This window comes from Terrapene carolina, unplaced genomic scaffold (assembly GCF_002925995.2).
Source record: "Terrapene carolina triunguis isolate 2854851 unplaced genomic scaffold, T_m_triunguis-2.0 Scaffold88, whole genome shotgun sequence".
Taxonomy (NCBI): domain Eukaryota; kingdom Metazoa; phylum Chordata; order Testudines; family Emydidae; genus Terrapene; species Terrapene triunguis.
Window position 1 is genome coordinate 31,615,059 of NW_020664439.1, and position 20,095 is coordinate 31,635,153.

Genomic DNA, 20,095 nt, shown 5'->3' on the forward strand with positions numbered 1-20,095 from the left:
TATAACTATGTTGCTTAGGAATGTGAAAAATCCACATCCCTGAGTAATGTAGTTATACTGATCTAACCCCAGGTGTAGACAGTGCTAAGAATGGGAGGCACGTGAACTGCTGGCAGGGGGGAGGCTAGCCCCCAGCCCTGCCTGCCATAGGCCTCGCCCCTTCTGTGCCTCTTGCTGGAACCCAGAGCCCCCCCACCCCAGAGCACCAGGAGGGCGGGCGGCATATAGCTTCAGTCCCCCCATCCCTGGAGTGCCGGGAGGGCAGGCGGCATGGCCCCAGCCACCACCAGGGCCGGCTCCAGGCACCAGCCTGGCAAGCAGGTACTTGGGGCGGCCGCTCTGGAGAGGGGCGGCACGTCCAGCTATTCGGCGGCAATTCGGCAGACGGTTCCTCACTCCTGCTCGGAGCGAAGGATCTCCCACCGAATTGCCGCCGCAGATCGTGATCGCGGTTTTTTTGTTTTTGTTTTTTGGCTGCTTGGGGTGGCCAAAACCCTGGAGCCCTGGCCACCACACAGGGGCACTGGAGCTGCATGCAGAGCAGGAAGGAGGAGTGGGGAGCCTGGGGGCGGAGCATGGGCGGGGCCACCCCTGGCTGTTGGGGGGAGACAGCCTCCCCCAGCCTATGGTATCCACTGCCCATGGTGCTAAATTGACAGGAGAGCTTCTCTTGTCTACAGAGCTATTGCCTCTTGGGGAGGTGGATTAACTACACTGATGGGAGAAGCTCTCTCATCAGCATAGTAGCATCTTCATTTAACTGCTAGAGGGGTGCAGTTGTGCTGCTGTACGTATAGACAAGCCCTCCGTGTCACTGCTAACTACAAGGTGGAACAGGTTGTTTAGCATAAATAGTTAACACATTGCAAGGGACCATTCAAGGTGAAGTGGCCCCATGGTATATGCAGCGTTGAGGATGCTTTCCATCATATCTTGGGTGCTTGCTGGTTTGTCTGGTGTTTCATTCTTTGGTGCAGTGGTGGCATCACTTGCAAAAATTCAGACCAGTTGATCATAGTATGGGCAGGTAGTGGGTATGTTACCAGAGGTCAAATTCTTGTCCCTTGCCTTCTGCTTGGGCTGCTTTGTTTTGACTCAGCACTAGGACCACCTTTAAGAGTGCCCCCCCTCGTCATTTCTTCGGACGGTGTCTTGTAGATGTCTGCATTCATATGGCTTTTCTCCAGGTGGGACTGGACATGCAACTCTCCAAAGAGGGCAGCCAAGTCCAGAGCCCTGCAGGGATCCATATGGAAGCTTTGGGAGGGCATAACTACTAAAATGTGTATGTGTCTCTGGATATGTGAACTCCCCACTACCTGGTATCAAAACAGGCCACACCTGGCTGTGTGCCAGCATGTAAACACAGAAGTGACTGACCTCTGGTCAAGATGACCCCAGAGCAATGGAGGCCACAAAGATAGGAAATCCAGTCTTGAAGCAGTGCAGTCTGGGATAGAAGAGAGAGGACAGCCGGAAGAACATTACTTAGGAATGCAGCCACACAAACTTTAAAATGAAGAAACACTGCATATGTTTCATGTTCCAAGGAGGATCCATTACTGTGACCTAAGACACCAAATCATTCACTGGAAAAATGTTTGTGAACACAAGGCACTTTAGTGTGAACGCTAACATTAATCTGATGTAACATGCCTGTGTGGACAAGTCCTGAATGCCTCCATTATACACAAGAAAGACACTACAGAAAAATGAGATGTATAATCCCTTCCAGTTGAAAGAGTAACATTTTAGTTGTACGTTGATAGGTTCAGGGGTATTAAGACATTAATATTTGGTTCCCCCTGCAAATATTCTTGTTAAATCCTACAACTTTTATTCATGCAAGTAGTCCTATTGGCTTCAGTGGAACAGCCTGTAGATTACAGGGTTGGGGCATGGTTTGTTTCCTAAACATTAACAACATGTTTTATACAAAAATGGACATTCACCCAAGAAAGACAAGCCATTTCTTTTTCATAACTATAAAAGGTATGCATATGGCTGATGAAATATGAAAGATGGTATGTCTTATTCATGAGCATAGAAAATTGCTCAGCAGTGCACATCAAATACACCTTCTGCAAGAATCAAACCGTGACAAGTAATGACATGCTAACATCTTTGAAAGTTAAGTATCTGTTAATTTTTAAACACACTTCAAGTGACACTGAATGAGTATTCTTCCAAAATGCTATCTATCGTTAACAAAAAAAGCAAAAATATGGGAAGATCTGTTGTGAATGTAGCTATTTAATTATGGTTTTGTTCCTGTGTGCTACAGATTTAAACACATAGAAATCTGGTGTCTACAGAAGGCATCTGCCATTTTTGGAGGCAAAGTTCATGCATCATATTGCAGAGGAGATAGACCTTGTGGTCTTTCTGGAGGTTCTTTACTTTTACATAAGGAAAAACAACCAGGAAATAAAAAAAAGAATCCTTCAAAATGAAAGGTTCTGGTTCTTTTCTCACACATGCAAGTTACTCATTTCCCCCAGCATGAGCAGAGAATCAGGTCCAAAAGATATAGATGGCTTTTGTGTATGGAAAACACATAACAAAAAGAGAAAAGGAAGTAAAATTAGCGATGGGCAAACCTCAAAAATGTGGAGGTTCAATTCAATTTGGACAGGCACTCAGAAATTCAAATAGTTACCTGAACTTCATTGGAAGTGTTTGGGTCTACAAAAGCAGGCCATTGTCTCATGAGAACTAGCTTTCTTGTGATTCCATTATTGGCCAGGAAGGAAATATGCTAAAATGTTGCTTTTTCCATAGTAATTGGGAACACACACTCTGGGTTGCATCCTGTAGCTATAAAGATGTGATAATGAAATACAGTGAGTGGGGGAAGGGTTATCAGGACTTTTTTACAACCTTACAAAATGTGATTCAGGTTCATTCTGAATTTTAGCAAAAATTAGGGTCCATTTCTAGTCTCTCAATTTATTTCATCTAATCGGTTTCCTCAGTTCTGTTGGATTTTTGATAACACTATTTAAGCACCAAACTAGTTCCCCACATCCTGAACACAATAGGAAAATGTTCTTGTATGTAGTTCATTGCGGTTAAACAAACTGATCACATGGAGTCAACCTATACAATTGTTCAATACAGATCTTTTAGAATTATGCTGATAAAACTCTTTTCACAATTATGTCAAGTACTGCTCTAGATTGTTGTCTTACAACTCCCATTAGGGTCAGTCTTTCTACCTTACGGGTTTCTTCTGTAGTGCCTAACAAGATAGTATTTTAATATTAATGGGAGTTGTACTCTTGTTTCAGTACTTCTGATATATAGTGCTGAATAGTTCCCTCATTTCAAACCCTTATGGGAAAGTAGAATAGACTAGATTTCTATAGGATGGTTAAAATTTTCAAAAGAAAATTCCATAGCAGGGATATAATTTTCTATTAAATGCTAGAAGATAGTTTGTAGAAAGAAAGAATTATATTGTCTTATAGTCTATAGGTTTCATCCCTATTCAGTTCAACAGGGTCTTCCATGAGGAACTGTTCAGAGAAATAATATAATGGAGGAGCAGAAAGAAGACTTTGAATAGCAAATATTCAGAATCTTGCTGTTAAGATTTTAAACCTGTTTCAAAGTGTCATATTGCCTAGAACAGTGACGTGTAATCAATGTTCCTTGATGTGTTCTTTCAGGGGGTCTCTACTGCTCCCTGACTGGCTTTCTTTGGCTATCCCCTGGTCAGGACAGTTCTTGGCCCCTAGCCTCTAATTAGGCCTACTGCCTGCTTCAGTCCCTTTGGGCTGTGTTTCTGGAGGCAAGTTGGTGCAGGAGTGTTACCCCTTTCTGCTTCCTTTCCCTGTCTGAGCTCCCCTTTTATAGTAGGCTTGTTTCCACTATTGGTTTCAGCTGAGGGTACCAGCCTCTGATTGGCAGCTGTGTAGGTGTGTGGTCAGGCTGCTTGCTTGTAGGCAGGACAAGCTTCACTGGCCCTTCTGCCTCTAAGTATGGGGTTTGTAGATTCCAATACACATGTATTATTACCTACTAAGACGTTGCATAGCATGTTTTGGAGCACGTTCTATAGTGCTGGTTCACCATAATAAGAAGGTACTGTTGTCCAGGAGACAGTGACCACCAGCTGTGACAACTTGTGCTTGCCTGTAGGAATATAACATTGAATATAACATGTGACCACTGAAGGTGCCAGAGTGCACATGATTTTAAAACCAATCTTTGCTCCACATCTGTGTGCATAACGCATTTGTTATCCTAATCTGATTTATATGCTCAGTGACTCGCCATCAGCCTTACTCTGTACAGTGCATGATCAAATTATATAAACATTATGCCAATGTCAAGTCCTTTTCTGCCCTCAATTAAAAATATGAATTATCTTATTCTCCTCTTTGTGCTTAGTTGTAAATGTTATCTTCACAACCAGCACTGCTCTTATGTTGAATTCTTACACAATGTGACAAAGGACTTTGTACCACCACAAGTGTTAAGAGCTGATTGGTATATAATTAGGCTTGAGAGGATTAGATTTTTATCAGTAAATGTTGATTTCCCCATATACCCACAGACAGACAAAAATATTTCCATCAATAATATTTGAAATTTCAGATCGATCACTACCTGTCGATCCGGCGGGTAGTGTAGACATGCCCTTAATTTATCTATTGGGGATTGATTTATCGCGTCTAGTCTAGACGCAATAAAATCGATCCCCTGATCGCTCTGCCGTCAACTCCGGAACTCCCACCGCGATGAGAGGTGGAAGCTGAGTAAAAGGGGGAGCGGCAGTGGTCAACTCGCCGCCGTTCTCACGGCCAGATAAATTGACCTAAGGTACGCCAACTTCAGCTACGCGAATAGCATAGAATAAGTTGCGTATCTTAGGTCAACCCCCCCCACTACTGTAGACCTAGCCTAAGAAAAATACTGCTTGAGAACTTATAAGAATTTGATTTAGAGATATTTGCTTTGTATATTTTAACACGTGATGACAATTTGCATGTTAAGTTATAAAGCTTTAACTTTTTGAATCTCAGTGACTACTGTCATTAGATAATTTTCTGACCCTTCCCCCATAATTTCCTAGACCTGTGACAATGTAGATAGATAAAAATGAGGGAAAATGCTTAAAACCCATAATTTTGCAGGACTATAAAAATTTAAATCAGTATAAATGAGAAAAAAAAGCTTAATTGAAATTATTGAAAAAATAAAAATAAAATTCTGCCTTGTAACCTTGTACAGATTTCTGCCTTCCTTTATTCTTTCTCTGTGCCTTCTCAATCTGGCTAATTATCTTCCTCAGTTAATGAGAGAGGCCAAATTCTGCCCTCTGACACATGGAACCTTATTGATTTTGAAGGGGATTATATTGGAGATCTGAATTGGGACCAATCATTTTTATTCTGTAATAAGTTTAGTCCATTTGATCTATACCACGATTAATGAAGTAGGCTTTGCAATAGTGTAGCAGTTTTTCATGGAATCAAACTTGTCAACTTGCTCTGATATGAAGGCATTTTTAAAGTTGCCAAAGGAAAACCATGAACCCAAATCGAGGAATTTCTCTCCTTACAAGGCAAGAATGTACAAGCCTTCTTTATAAATATTAATTTTATTAATGCAGCATACATTTAAAAAAAAATTTTTTTAAAGTAATATCTAACACTTTTGCCTGAGAGTGAAGTGAATAATAACTGAATGAAGGCATCAGGACTTGGTCCACTGTTTGTACGAATGGAAGAATGGTTTGGTTTTTTATATAATATATGACCATTTCCTCAGTTTCTTCTCAGAATTAAGGCAAAAAGTCTGACTTCAATGAGAGTTTTACTATAAGGAGACACCAAGGGCTTCGTGATTAGCACACCTATATTCCCCAAATGCTTTTTAAACTTTACCCAGGAAATCCCATCAATAAACCCATTGGAGGGTGTTCATATGGAGCCATGCAAAGAATCTGGTTATGAATGTTCATATCTAGAATATTCAAATGGCTTTGTGCCACTGAAAATCTTAGATTCTCTTCCTAAAGAATTGTGTTGAGTCCTCAAGGAAACCAGAGGGTTTAGTGACTGATACCCATATTCTAAGATACCGATACCCCTTTTGACCCAAGCAGTTAGTCAAAGTTCAGGACACTCTGTGGTATTTCCATTAGGAAGAGAAATTGATGATGGGGTTCAGGTATCTTGATGAAATTCTGTGATTTACAGAGAACGTATAAAGTTCTGTTTCTCTGAACACAGCAGGGATCAACTGCAGGAGACTTTCTTTTTGCATAGCTCCAAGCTCCTTTTAGCCCCAAGGGTTTCTCTTTATGCTTTTCTCGGGTCTCACACTCAGTGCTTTTTGGGGCTGTATCTGGTTTTTTTCTTCTTTGTATCTTTTCCTGTGGTGTTCCTCATGCTTTTCTCTCTCTCACACACACATATTCACACCTCTCTCCACTAAAAACAATATCCAGCAAATCCCCTCTGCCACATGTGACTTTGATTGGCTTTAGGTTCCATAAAGGAGCTCAATGGTTTCTTAGAACTTTTATCAAATGCAATGCCTGTATCTACTTGCTTCAATGACATTTTGCTGAACCCACAATAACACTACCCTACATGAGTTTTAATATGGTTTGCTCTTGTTTTTTGTTAGTCTTAGAACCGGCAATTTTTTCCCTAAAGGTCTCAAGGGAGAGACATCAAATAAATTGCTGATTTTCTGAGAATTATCAGTCATGATTAAATCTCCCCAATGTCCTTCATCATGTTGTTGATTTACAGCTGTCCAGGAAAATATGGTGGTGCATGGTTTCAGGTTGCTTAATTTCTCCTATATATTAGAATAATCAGGATCTAAATTGAGCATTTGAGGAAATACATATGACAAAAGAGAGCAAACTTCTCCTTGATCCACAGCTTGTTTTAGCAAGTGAAAATGAAAAGATTTATTGTTGTCATTGCAATCTTCTCAACTTGTAAGAATTATTAATTTGTTTTACTGCATTTGGAGCTTGTCAAAGGCTCCTGTTTGACTGCCCCGGAGAATGAAGTACTGTATTTATTCCAGCAACCACACAACAAAAACACTAACCCAGGAACCTATCCTTGCAACAAAGCCCATTGCCAACTCTGTCCACGTATCTATTCAGGGGACACCATCATAGGACCTAATCACATCAGCCACACTATCGGAGGCTCGTTCACCTGCACATCTACCAATGTGATATGCCATCATGTGCCAGCAATGCCCCTCTGCCATGTACATTGGCCAAACCGGACAGTCTCTACGTAAAAGAATAAATGGACACAAATCAGACGTCAAGAATTACAACATTCAAAAACCAGTTGGAGAACACTTCAATCTCCCTGGCCACTCGATTACAGACCTAAGTCACAATATTAAAGCAAAAAACTTCAAAAACAGACTCCGAGACTGCTGAATTGGAATTAATTTGCAAATTGGACACCATTAAATTAGGCTTGAACAAAGTCTGGGAGTGGATGGGCCATTACACAAAGTAAAACTATTTCCCCATGCTTATTTTTCCCCCCTCCCCCCCACAGTTCCTCATATCTCCTTGTCAATTGCTGGAAATGGGCCATTTTTATTACCACTACAAACAGTTGTTGTTTTTCTCTCCTGCTGATAAAAGCTTAACTTAACTGATCACTCTCCTTATAGTGTGTATAGTAACACCCATTGTTTCATGTTCTCTGTATATATATCTTCCTACTGTATTTTCCACTACATGCATCCGATGAAGTAGGCTGTAGCCCACGAAAGCTTACACTCAAATAAATTTTAGTCTCTAAGGTGCCACAAGTACTCCTGATCTTTTTGCGGATACAGACTAACACGGCTGCTACTCTGAAACCTGTATTTAGTGATGAGCACACACAGCATCAGTACAAGGTTCTCCATATTATTCTGCTCCCATCCTAGGGAGGAGAGGACAGTTGGTTTTCTCAATCTCTGTTCTTTCCAAGAAATACCCCAATTCGTGCCAGTTGTGGAAGTGGTTTTATACTATAGACTGCTAGAACTGATTGAGACAACCAATTAATTTCACATAAACTAATTAGCTACTATCAGAGGGTAACAGCTTTCAGTCACTGCTAATATAGTTGGATTTCAATCAGCAACCTAGAGCGAAAAGGCTCCATATGCCACCATCCAATTCCTGCAATAATCTACTTCCCTTTGAGACTTCATTTTTCAATTCAATTTTTGTAAAACTCTTGACTTTTAAACCTTTGGTCGAATTAGAATGACAGTTCTTGGTTGAATAACTTCATCTGGGAGAGTGGTGTTGAGAGGCTTGATTCATCCCAACTGGTATGGAGAGGAGTCTGATGGCTCGAAAATCATACAAGCTGCTTGTATGGATTTGGGGGGAAGAGATGGAAGAAGGCACTAGTCCGTGTACATACAGCTAGGAATCTAGAGGCAGTTGCAGAACCTCTGCAAATAATTAACTTAATAAAAAGGCAGTTATTACCCAACACATGGTATATGAAAGATCCTGAATGGTGGATATCTCGCAAAATAAACTGGACTCCTGCCAACTTGGGTCACATCCAGGCCCTTTCCAGTTTGGGAAATGATTAGGATTATTGGATGACTTAAATATTAGTGGCATTCATGATGTTGATTTATAGCCATCTAGAAAAGTAATTAATTTTACAAGGCTAGTTCAGATGTTTGAATCAACCTCTCCCCACATACACCGAAATCAGGGGCTCATACTTGTTTTCCTGGGTTGGGTTTATCTTTAGTTGTGAGCAATTTGTTTGAAAGTCATTTTGAGGGATTAATGTTTTCAATCATAGTTCATAACGTTTGAATATCCCTACAAATATTCCTTGTATTTCAAGATATTCATTCAGATTTTGACCATTTTTTATTTTTTTACTCTCATTGGCTTAAATTTTGAAACAGTTGTTTCAAACCAGAAAACCAGATTTTTTTCCAGTTAAAAATATTCAAGTGGGATGTTTCAACAATTTAAAAAAAAAAATCATTCTAGTTGACAAATTTACTGAAAACTCCACTTTTTCCTTGAAGTGTTGTTTTGTTTTTGATGTATCAGCTTTTTTAATTCTATAAGCACTGAAAAATTCCTGACCACCTCTAGGTAACTTTACAACTCTAGATTTAGGGACAAGGAACCCTATACTCTGGCCACTGCATTCATGCAACTGCTATTGCTTTAATAGAGTTGGTGGTACGTAGTGGCTAGAAAACTGGGTCCCTAGTGCATGGCTTTTACACACCTGACTGAGCAATGTAACTTCTAATCCAAAACTCTGTTGATCCAGATGTACCTACAGGCTTTCAGATCTATACTTGGAATGCATGGAAATGAATGGAGAGATTGTGCACATCTGTGGGAAATTTGGGGCATGGCTCCATGATCAAATATATTATGCGGGTCAAAAACATTGAAGTCAATGGAGAGAATAGAAAATCAAGAAATGGTAAATCACAGTGTGTGCACGCCTGGAACCAATTTAGAGATGGTGTTTGAGGGCAAACATTTCTGTGCAAGAATTTTGTGTTTTTTGTAACTGAAAGTTTACTGTGAAAGAGGGCTTTTTCAAACTTTTTTCAATTCACTGTGTATCAATATGAAGAACTTATAGTTCTGATTAGAGCCGAAGTATGTGTACTATGCAGCAATTCTTGCCACTCTTTTGAAAGTGTAGCACAACTTACCACTACAAAGTATTTCAGAAAGGGTTGCAGAACGAGTAGCAGGATCTCTATAAACTTCAAAATCGTGGATGCTGTGGGATATAATTTTCTTGATCATTGCCCGTCACAGTAAACTACTTTCGGGGCAGCTTTATTATGACACTTACTGAACAGCACAAAATACTTCTCTTTCTGAACTTTTTAACTTGTATATATTTCATGGGCCATACCTTCTAATGGCTTGAGTTTTTTAACACTTCTCTCTCCCTCTCATTCACTTTCTCTTTTTTGCGTTTGTGCTGCAAAAGTGGAGGTTGTGACACAAGATCAATATCTTTAGTGCACATCATTCAGAAGGTGTGCCATTCTTGACTTGGATTCAGTACTAAACAAATGTGTCAGCATGGTATTTTGAGACTGTGCTGCTGGAGGTCCTTTTTATGTGAGAAATAACATCGAGAACCTGACTCTGGATCACTAAAGATTCTATAGAACTCTTTGTAAATTAGGGTGTTGACCCTTATATCTTGGTTAAAATCTAAATTACTCATGTAACTTTAATTGCATAGTCCCTGGATCCCTTACTGATGGGACACAGAAAGCCAGCTGGTTACATAATGTTGGCATTTTTCAGCTGCTAAGCAGTGTCAAAAGAAGGCAAAGAAGTAAATTTGATACAAAGAAAATGCTGTCGTTTATACAGGTAGTGGTTTTATTTGTGAGTGTGGATGAGAAGGAAGTGCTCTCCCATCATGAAATCATGGATTGTCCATGAGAATTTTTTTTTACTGTGTTGTGTTCCACACTATGGAAGTCTGAGAACCCACGGAATTATTCTTCATTTGCTTTCCAGAACTGATCTATAGTTTTGCTGTGCATTATTAAACAGCTACTGTGTGTTATGTTCCCAGCTTTCAATAGTAGATGAAGCAATAGTTGCCCGTGAATATTGATATATCAGTTTAAGTATTTGGCTATTAATTAAACCCCTTTGCATGCAAATAGACTTTTCTTCAGGGAGCTAATTACAAAACACATTTTAAGCTCACCTATCCTTGCAGTTCAATGTAATGTTAAGCAATACAACCTATTTTTAAAATGTAGTTGCCACAACCATTTCATGAATTCCTGAATATTTTAAAATCATTTTAACTTTTTCCAAATTGGGTAGGGGAGGGGGAAGGGAACAGGCCAAAGTTTACTTGCTTATATCATGCAATTCCATGGAGGTCAATAAGTGAGAACAAGAGTTGGCCCATTCAGTGTGGGTCTCATGTCCGATAGTCTGAAACAAGCATCTGGTTCTACTCCCACTGAAGTCAATAGCAAACTTCCCATTGTCTTCAATGAGAGCAAGTTAAAACCCTATGCTCAAAAGTACATTTTTTGAGAAGTTTAGCACATCAGATACCACTTTATTTATTTGTTTTAAAGAATCCTGTAAACCAAAATGTCCATGTAAGCCAGCTCTGTTATGACAAACTTGGAGGAACTGATTGAGAATGTGAAGGTGGAAGGCAGCTTGTGTGAAAGTGATCATGAAATGATAGCACTCATGACTCTAAGGAATGGCAGAAGGGGATACAGCAAAATAAAGACAATGGACTTCAAGATGGTAGACTTTAGTAAACTCAGAGTATTACTAGGTAAGATCCCGTGGGAAGCAAGTCTAAGGGCATGTCTAGAGAACTGGTTAAAAGACAGAGAACAAAGGATAGGAATAAATAGTAAATTTTCAAAATGGAGAGCAGTAACTAGTGGTGTTCCACAAGGGTCCGTCCTACGACCAATCCTATTCAACTTATTCATAAATGATCTGGAGAAAGGGGTAAACAGTGAGGTGGCAAAGTTTGCAGATGATACTAAACTGCTCAAGATAGTTAAGACCAAAGCAGACTGTGAAGAACTTCAAAAAGATCTCACAAAGCTAAGTGATTGGGCAACAAAATGGCAAATGAAATTTAATGTGGATAAATGTAAAGTAATGCACATTGGAAAAAATAACCCCATACAATATGATGGGGGCTAATTTAGCTACAACTAATCAGGAAAGAGATCTTGGAGTCATTGTGGATAGTTCTCTGAAGATGTCCACACAGTGTGCAGTGACAGTCAAAAAAGCAAACAAGATGTTAGGAATCATTAAAGGGATAGAGAATAAGACTGAATATCGTAGGCCAGGTCTACACTACCGCGGTAGTTCGACAGCTGGCAATCGAACTTCCGGGTTCGATTTATCGCGTCTGATCTGGACACGATAAATCGATCCCGGAAGTGCTCGCTGTCGACTGCGGTACTCCACCTCAGCGAGAGGAGTACCGCGGAGTCGACGGGGGAGCCTGCCTGCCGTGTGTGGACCGCGGTAAGTTCGAACTAAGGTATGTCGACTTCAGCTACGTTATTCACGTAGCTGAAGTTGCGTACCTTAGATCGAATTGGGGTGTTAGTGTAGACCAGGCCTTATTGTCCTTATATAAATCCATGGTACACCCACATCTTGAATACTGCGTACAGATGTGGTCTCCTTTCAAAAAAGAGATACTGGCATTAGTAAAGGTTCAGAGGCAACTAAAATGATTAGGGGTTTGGAACGGGTCCCATATGAGGAGAGATTAAAGAGGCTAGGACTTTACAGCTTGGAAAAGAGAAGACTAAGGGGTGATCTGATAGAGGTATATAAAATCATGAGTGGTGTGGAGAAAGTGAATAAGGAAAAGTTATTTACTTGTTCCCATAATATAAGAACTAGGGGGCCACCAAATGAAATTAATGGGCAGCAAGTTTAAAACAAATAAAAGGAACTTCTTCACACAGCGCATAGTCAACCTGTGGAAATCCTTGTCTGAGGAGGTTGTGAAGGCTAGGACTATAACAGAGTTTAAAAGAGAACTAGATAAATTCATGGAGGTTAAGTCCATTAATGGCTATTAGCCAGGATGGGTAAAGAATGGTGTCCCTAGCCTCTGTTTGTCAGAGGGTGGAGATGGATGGCAGGACAGAGATCACTTGATCATTACCTGTTAGGTTCACTCCCTCTGGGGCATCTGGCATTGGCCACTGTCGGTAGACAGGATACTGGGCTGGATGGACCTTTGGTCTGACTCAGTATGACCATTCTTATGTTCTACACTTCAAAGTTAAGTCAATGTCAGGCAGCTCACGTTGACATAACTAAGTAAACATAAACACTGCAGTGTTCTTCCTGCTGCGGTAACTCAGCCACTACGCTGACAAGAGGCATAAGGCTTAGGCCTGGTCTACACTAGGACTTTAATTCGGATTTAGCTGCCTTAATCCGAATTAACCCTTCACCCGTCCACACTACAGAGCCAGTTAATTCGAATTAAAGGGCCCTTTAAATCGATTTCTGTACTCCACCTCGACGAACGGAGTAGAGCCTAAATCGATTTTGTTAATTCGAATTAGGGTTAGTGTGGCCGCACACCACCGAATTAATGTGGTTTAAAACCGAATTAAGGTGCTTAGTGTGGCCGCGCACAATCGAATTTATACAACCTGTTTCCCAAATTCGAATTATCTAAATTCGGATTAATCCTGTAGTGTAGACATACCCTCAGATCGACATAGTTTGGGTGACAGTGTCCGAATAGATACTGCATTGCCTGTTGGTGTCAAGGTCACTGACAGCGGGAGCTGGCAATTTCACTGCTGGGAAGATCCCTGTTTTGAAATTGTGTGTGGGGGGTGGGGGGAGGTTTCCCAGCAGAGAGTCCTAATAGTGCTGAAAGCTGGACCCTCATTGCCCAGTGCTGAGAGCCTAGACTGTGGGCTCCCCTTAGAGCTCCCAGCTGGAGCCTGGCTGTTGCCCAGGCTCCTGGTTCCCTGCTCCTCATGGAGTTTCCTCACTCTCTCAGCTCCAAAAATTCTTCAAATTATGAAGGATGAATATTTAAAACAAAGCACAAGCATGTAGGGACAAAATTAGAATGGCAAAGTCACAAAATGAGATTAAATTAGCAAGGGCAATGGTCCCCAAACATTTTTGGTCATGACCTCTCCGCCCCCCCCCTTACCCGGTTCATGCCTACCTGGGAGCCGCAGAGCTGGGAGGAGGGGCTAGAGGGGCTGGGGGCAAAGTGGGGCTGGGTAGTGCTTCCACCCCATCTCTCCATGGGGGCTAGCCCCAGTCCGCCATCCCCTCCGAACATTCCTCAGTGGCCCCCTATGGGGGATGCACCCCCCAGTTTGAGGACCATTGAGCTAGGGACATAAAGGGTAACAAGAAAACATTTTACAAATACATTAGAAGCAGGAGGAAGACCAAGGGCAAGGTAGGCCCATTACTTAATGAGAAGGGAAAGACCATAACAAGAACAGCAATGGCCGAAGTTTTAAATGCCTTTTTTGTTTCAGATTGCACCAAAAAAGGTTAGCGGTGATCAGATGACTAATATAGTGAACATCAGTGTAAATGAGATAGGATCTGAAGCAAAAATAGGGAAAGAACAAGTTAAGAATTACTTGGACAAGTTGGATGTCTTCAGGTCAGCAGGACCTCATGAAATACATCCTAGGATATTTAAGCAACTGGCTGAAGAGTTCTGAGCCATTAGTGATTAACTTGGAGAACTTCTGGAGGAGGAGAGAGATCCCAGAGGATTGGAAAAACAGCAAATATAATTATCTGTAAATAGGGGAATAATGACAACCCAGGGATTTATAGAACAGTCAGTAACTTTGGAACCTGGAAAGATAATGGAGCAAATAGTGAAACATTCAATTCATAAGCACCTATAAGATAGTAAGGTGATAAGTAACAGTCAACATAGATTTGTCAAGAACAAATCATGTCAGACCAACCTAATATCCTTCTTTGACAGGGTAACAAGTCTTATTGATGTGATGAAGCAATACATTGTGATTTATCTTGACAGTAATGCTTTTGATAGTCTCACATGACCTTCTCATAAGAGAAGTAGGGAAATAGCCTAGATGAACCTTCTGTAAGGTGGGTGCACAACTCATTGGAAAATAATACTCAGGGTAGTTATCAATGGTCCATTGTAAGCTGGAAGAGCATATCAATTCAGATCCCATGGGGATCTGCCCTGGATCCAGTTCTATTCAAGATCTTCCCAAAAGATTTGGATAATAGCATAGAGGGTATTGTGACAAAGTTTATGGACGATACCAAGCTGGGAGGTGTTGCAAGCACTTTGGAGACAGGATTAGAATTCAAAATTATTTTGAGAAACTGGATGAATGGACTGAATTAAATAGGATGAAATTCAGTAAGGACAAATGCAAAGTAATACACTTAGAAAGGAATACTAAATTGCACAAATACAAAATGGGAAATGACTGCCTACGAAGGAGTACTCCAGAAAAGGATCTGGGGGTTATAGTGTACCACAAACTAAATATGAATCAACATTTCAATACTATTGCAAAAATGCAAATATTATTCTGGGATGTATTAGCAGGAGGATTGTAAGCAAGACACAAGAAGTAATTCTTCCACTCTAATAAGCAATGATAAGGCTGCAACTGGAGTATTGTATTCAGTTCTAGGCACGACACTTTGGGAAAGATGTGGACAAATTGGAGAAAGCCCAGAGGAGAGCAACAAAAATGATTAAAGGTCTAGAAAACATGACCTATGAGGAAAGATTGAAAAAAAAAATGGGTTTGTTTACTTTGGAGAAGAGAAGACGGGGCGGAGGGAGGGAGGAGGGCTAAGACCTGAGAACAGTCTTCAAATACATAAAAGCTTGTTATAAAGAGTAGTGATAAATTGTTCTCCTTATCCACTGAGGACAGGACAAGAAGTAATGGTCTTAAATTGCAGCAAAGGAGGTTTAGGTTGGACATTAGGAAAAACTTTCTGTCAGGGTGGTTAGGCACTGGAATAAATTACCTAGGGAGGGTTGAGGAATCTTGCTCATTAGAGGTTTTTAAGAGCAGCTTAGACAAACACCTGTCAGGGATGGTCTGAGCTCTAGATAATACTTAGCTGTGCTGCAGTGCAGGGGACTGGACTAGATGCCCTATTGTGGTCCCTTCTAGTCCTACATTTCTGTGATTCTGATACACTCTAGAAGCTCATCCAGAAGTCACCTGCTATAGGACAGGCCCAACAAAGAAAAGTAATAGACCGCCACTAGCCGTCATCTACAGCTCCCAACTAAAACCTCTCCAGTGCATCATCAAGGATCTACAACCTATCCTGAAGGATGATCCCTCACTCTCTGATCTTGAGAGACAGCCCAGTCTGAAGCAAATACTCACCAGCAACTACACACGGCACAACAAAAACACTAACCCAGGAACCAATCCCTGCTACGAACCCTGTTGCCAACTCTGTCTGCATATCTATTCAAGGGACATCATCATAGGACTTAACCACATCAGCCACACCATCAGGGGCTCGTTCACCTGCACATCTACCAATTGATATATGCCATCATGTGCCAGCAATGCCCCTCTGCCATGTCCGTTGGCCAAACCGGACAATCTATGCAAAAGAATAAATGGACACAAATCAGACAACAAGAATTGTAACGTTCAAAAACCAGTAGGAGAGCACTTCAATCTCCCTGGACACTCAATAACAGACTTAAAAGTGTCTTCAACAAAAAACTTCAAAAACAGACTCCAACGAGAAACTGCAGAACTGGAATTAATTTGCAAACTGGACACGATCAGATTAGGCCTGAATAAAGCCTGGGAGTCGATGGGTCACTACAAAAAGTAATTTTCCCCCTGCTGATACACACACCTTCTTGTCAACTGTTAGAAATGGGCGATGTCCACCTTGATTGCGTTGGCCTCATTAGCACTGACCCCCCCACTTGGTAAGGCAACTCCCATAGTTTCACGTGCTGTAATATTTATACTGCTTTCTGTATTTTTCACTCAATATATCTGATGAAGTGGTTTTAGCCCACGAAAGCTTATGCCCAAATAAATTTTAGTCTCAAAGGTGCCACAATGACTCTTAGCTTTTTCTAGAAGCTCAGTTACCTTTCTATTGAGAATTACTTGTATCCTGCAGAGTGAGACTAATACCCCAGAGCATTAAGGTCTCAAGCCTGAGAACCCTTACTTATGATTATTTTACTACCATGCATAGTCCCATTGAGCATTTGAAGACAAGAAGACTTCTCTTGCATACTTTGGCTTCAATTGATATTGCCTGAATATTTGCTTTTTGCTTCCAATCTAATTTTGCTGTAAGCTTAGGCACCTTTATTAATCGGTCACCTTTTTTGGTGGTGGTGGGGGGGGCTGTTTTTTATCAGGTTTCTATTTTACCTGCATTCTTTCACAGCAAATGTCCAGTAGAGCTGATCTCAGTCACATTTCCCTTCTTCCTCTCCTCCCAACTAAACTCCAGCATGCCTACTTCACCAGGTTGGGAGTAACTATTTGAGATCTTAGGCTAGGTCTACACTGCAGCGGGGGGTCGACCTAAGATACGCAACTTCAGCTACGTGAATACCGTAGCTGAAGTTGCGTATTTTAGGTCGACTTACCTGGCTGTGAGGACGGGGGAAAGTCGACCGCTGCCGTCGACTCCGCTGCTGCCTCTTGCCATGGTGGATTTCCGGAGTCGACGGTAGAGCGATCAGGGATCGATTTTATCACGTCTTCACTAGACACGATAAGTCGATCCCAGAACATCGATTGCCTGCCGCCGGACCCTCCGGTAAGTATAGACGTACCCTTAGAGCCTCAGAGGAGAACTGGTAATAAGTGTGAATTTATATAAGGGCTGTCGATTAATCGCAGTTAACTCACGCAATTAAGTAAAAAAAGAAATCAGATAATCTTAATCACAATTGCATTGTTAAACAATAGAATACCAATTGAAAGGCATTAAGTGTTTTTGGATATTTTTCTACATTTTCAAATATATTTATTTCAATTACAACACAGAATACAAACTGTACTGCGTTCACTTTATATTTTTATTACAAATATTTGAACTGTAAAAATAATAAAATTCGTATTTTTCAATTCATCTCATACAAGTACTATAGTACAATCTTTTTATCGTGAAAGTGCAAAAATAACTAGTGAGCACTGTACACTTTGTAGTCTACGTTGTAATTAAATATATTGATTTCAATGTAGAAAATATCAAAAATGTTTAAATTGTATTCTATTGTTTAGTGTGATCACAATTATTTTTATCACATTAATTTTTAATCGCTTAACAGCCCTAATTTATATCACTGCTGATCTCGTTTAGTATGTAATAATGAGTTTACACTTCCTTAGATTGTATACTTCATCTGAGTAGCTCAAAACACCTTACAAACTTCAGTTCATTAAGCTTCTGAAGTATGTAACTAGTTATAGTTCACCTTTTTTGAGCTGTTTGAATAATGGGAAGATCTGTGTGCAAGCATGTTTGCTAAATATGAATCACGACTCTTAATTCACACGTATCCTCTTTCATTGAGTCTTTTGTGACAAATTTCTTTTACATGAATATTGGTGGAGGCGCTTTTCATTTGAATGTGAGTACTCCTAGATGCATATGGGCCATTCGCACCAAAATTTCCCCCCACCTATATCCTCTGGCATTGTGATTAGAAGTTTAGCAGTTAAGTGGCAGGGGGACACACAGAATGAGGAAGCCAGTGCTAATAAAATCACGTGTTCTAATAGTTAGCATGAGAAGCAAAAGGGAAGAGAGTGTAGTGTGCGACAGCATAGCTCATTAGGAGAACAATCTCTTCTTCTGAGACACTATATCATAGTGTGACGAGGCTCCTAGGGGAGCCAACTGAAGTCATTCAAATAGGGTGATCTGCAAAGAATGGGGCAGACACTCCCCAAAGATGGTGGACATTCCAATACTTAAGATTTACCAAGCCAGCACAAAACAGCTTCTGTAATACCTCACTGGTTACCCAGAAGCCAACAACACAGTTCCCTTAAAGTAACCCAGCCTTAGGCCTCCACCTAGACACCCAAGTCAAATATGATGAGGATTACTGAAAATCTTATTTGTCATATAAAAAAGTTCTACCAATCCTAAAGGATCAGACACATTAACTCCCAGGTTAATGAATACCTCAGATCTTACCCAAATACATGCTTACAGTCAATCCTTATTAACTAAACTCAAATTTATTAACAAAGAAAAGAGAGTATTGGTTAAAAGATCAGTATACATACAGAGATGGTGAGCTTCGTAGTTGCAAAGAGTTCTTTTTGGAATTGGTCCATAGGTTATAATCCAATGTTCATGTTCAGGGTGAATCCAGATTAGGATTGGAGAGCTCAGCCTTACGATTTAAGCTACCTCTGCATGAAGCATCAAGCTGATCTGCGATAAAAAGGATCGGGACCCAAGGCATCTTTATACAGTTCCAGGCCTCCTTTGACAGGTTGGAGTCCTTTGAAGAACAATAAGCAATTATGGAGCCTTTGAAGTAGACCTATTTCCTAAGCATCACTGGTAATGAGCTACACAAATTAACATGAAGCAATTTATCCATTAGGCCGTCTATTACAAACTTTAGAGACACATAGACAATGACATTATTTCACTCAAGATTAATCTAAATGTTAATATTCCCTTTTGATCTCTGAATCAATAGCTATAGTGACAGAAGGAGCTGTCTGTTTACATGTCTAACATTTAACAAGATAGGAGTACACACATACAATTAGTATCACCTCTAATTTCTACCAATATAGGTTTGCATTTCAAAGTTCTAGACTATCTACCATGGAATGGCCCTAATTACCGTTTACACATTTTTCTAACATGTCTCTAAAGGTTGAATCTGGGTCATTTTATCCTTTCTGGCCATGTCACACTTAGCCTCCTAAAATATAGCAAGTTGTCTGGAATGTGGTCAGACGAGATACAAAAGCAGTGTACAGAGACAATGTTCTACAGGAGCCATCCCTACATGTGACAGGGCCACATAAAAATGATTGCTTTGCTGGTGAGTGTGTGCATGGAGTTAGTGACTGTGGTGAGTGGTTGGTGAATGATGTGAAGCAAAATGGAGGCCAGTGGATCAATCCATACACTCAGCAGATGTATGAAAGAATATAGTGTTGTTTAGGTGATGAGGGAATGTATAGCAGCCTCTCAAAAAATCCGGGCCGGTGCTCTGATAGTTAGGCAGTTAAATGAATCTGAAAAATGTCTTCAATCTTTGTGAACTGGACTTCCGATGAATGCACACAATGACTTTGTCAATATAGCAAGGAAAGTGAATGTAAAATCTGCTAGGCAGCCCATAAATCTGACCTCTGTCTTTCTCTGTGACTCTGAAGAAAGAACTCAGATATTTTAAAATTCTGTATCCACATGTACCCAAATATAATGCTCTTTCTTTTATAAAAGGAAAAACAGAAACAATGAGAAGTGTCATAACATTGCATTGGCTTTACCTCTCCCTCAAATACGCATTAACATCTA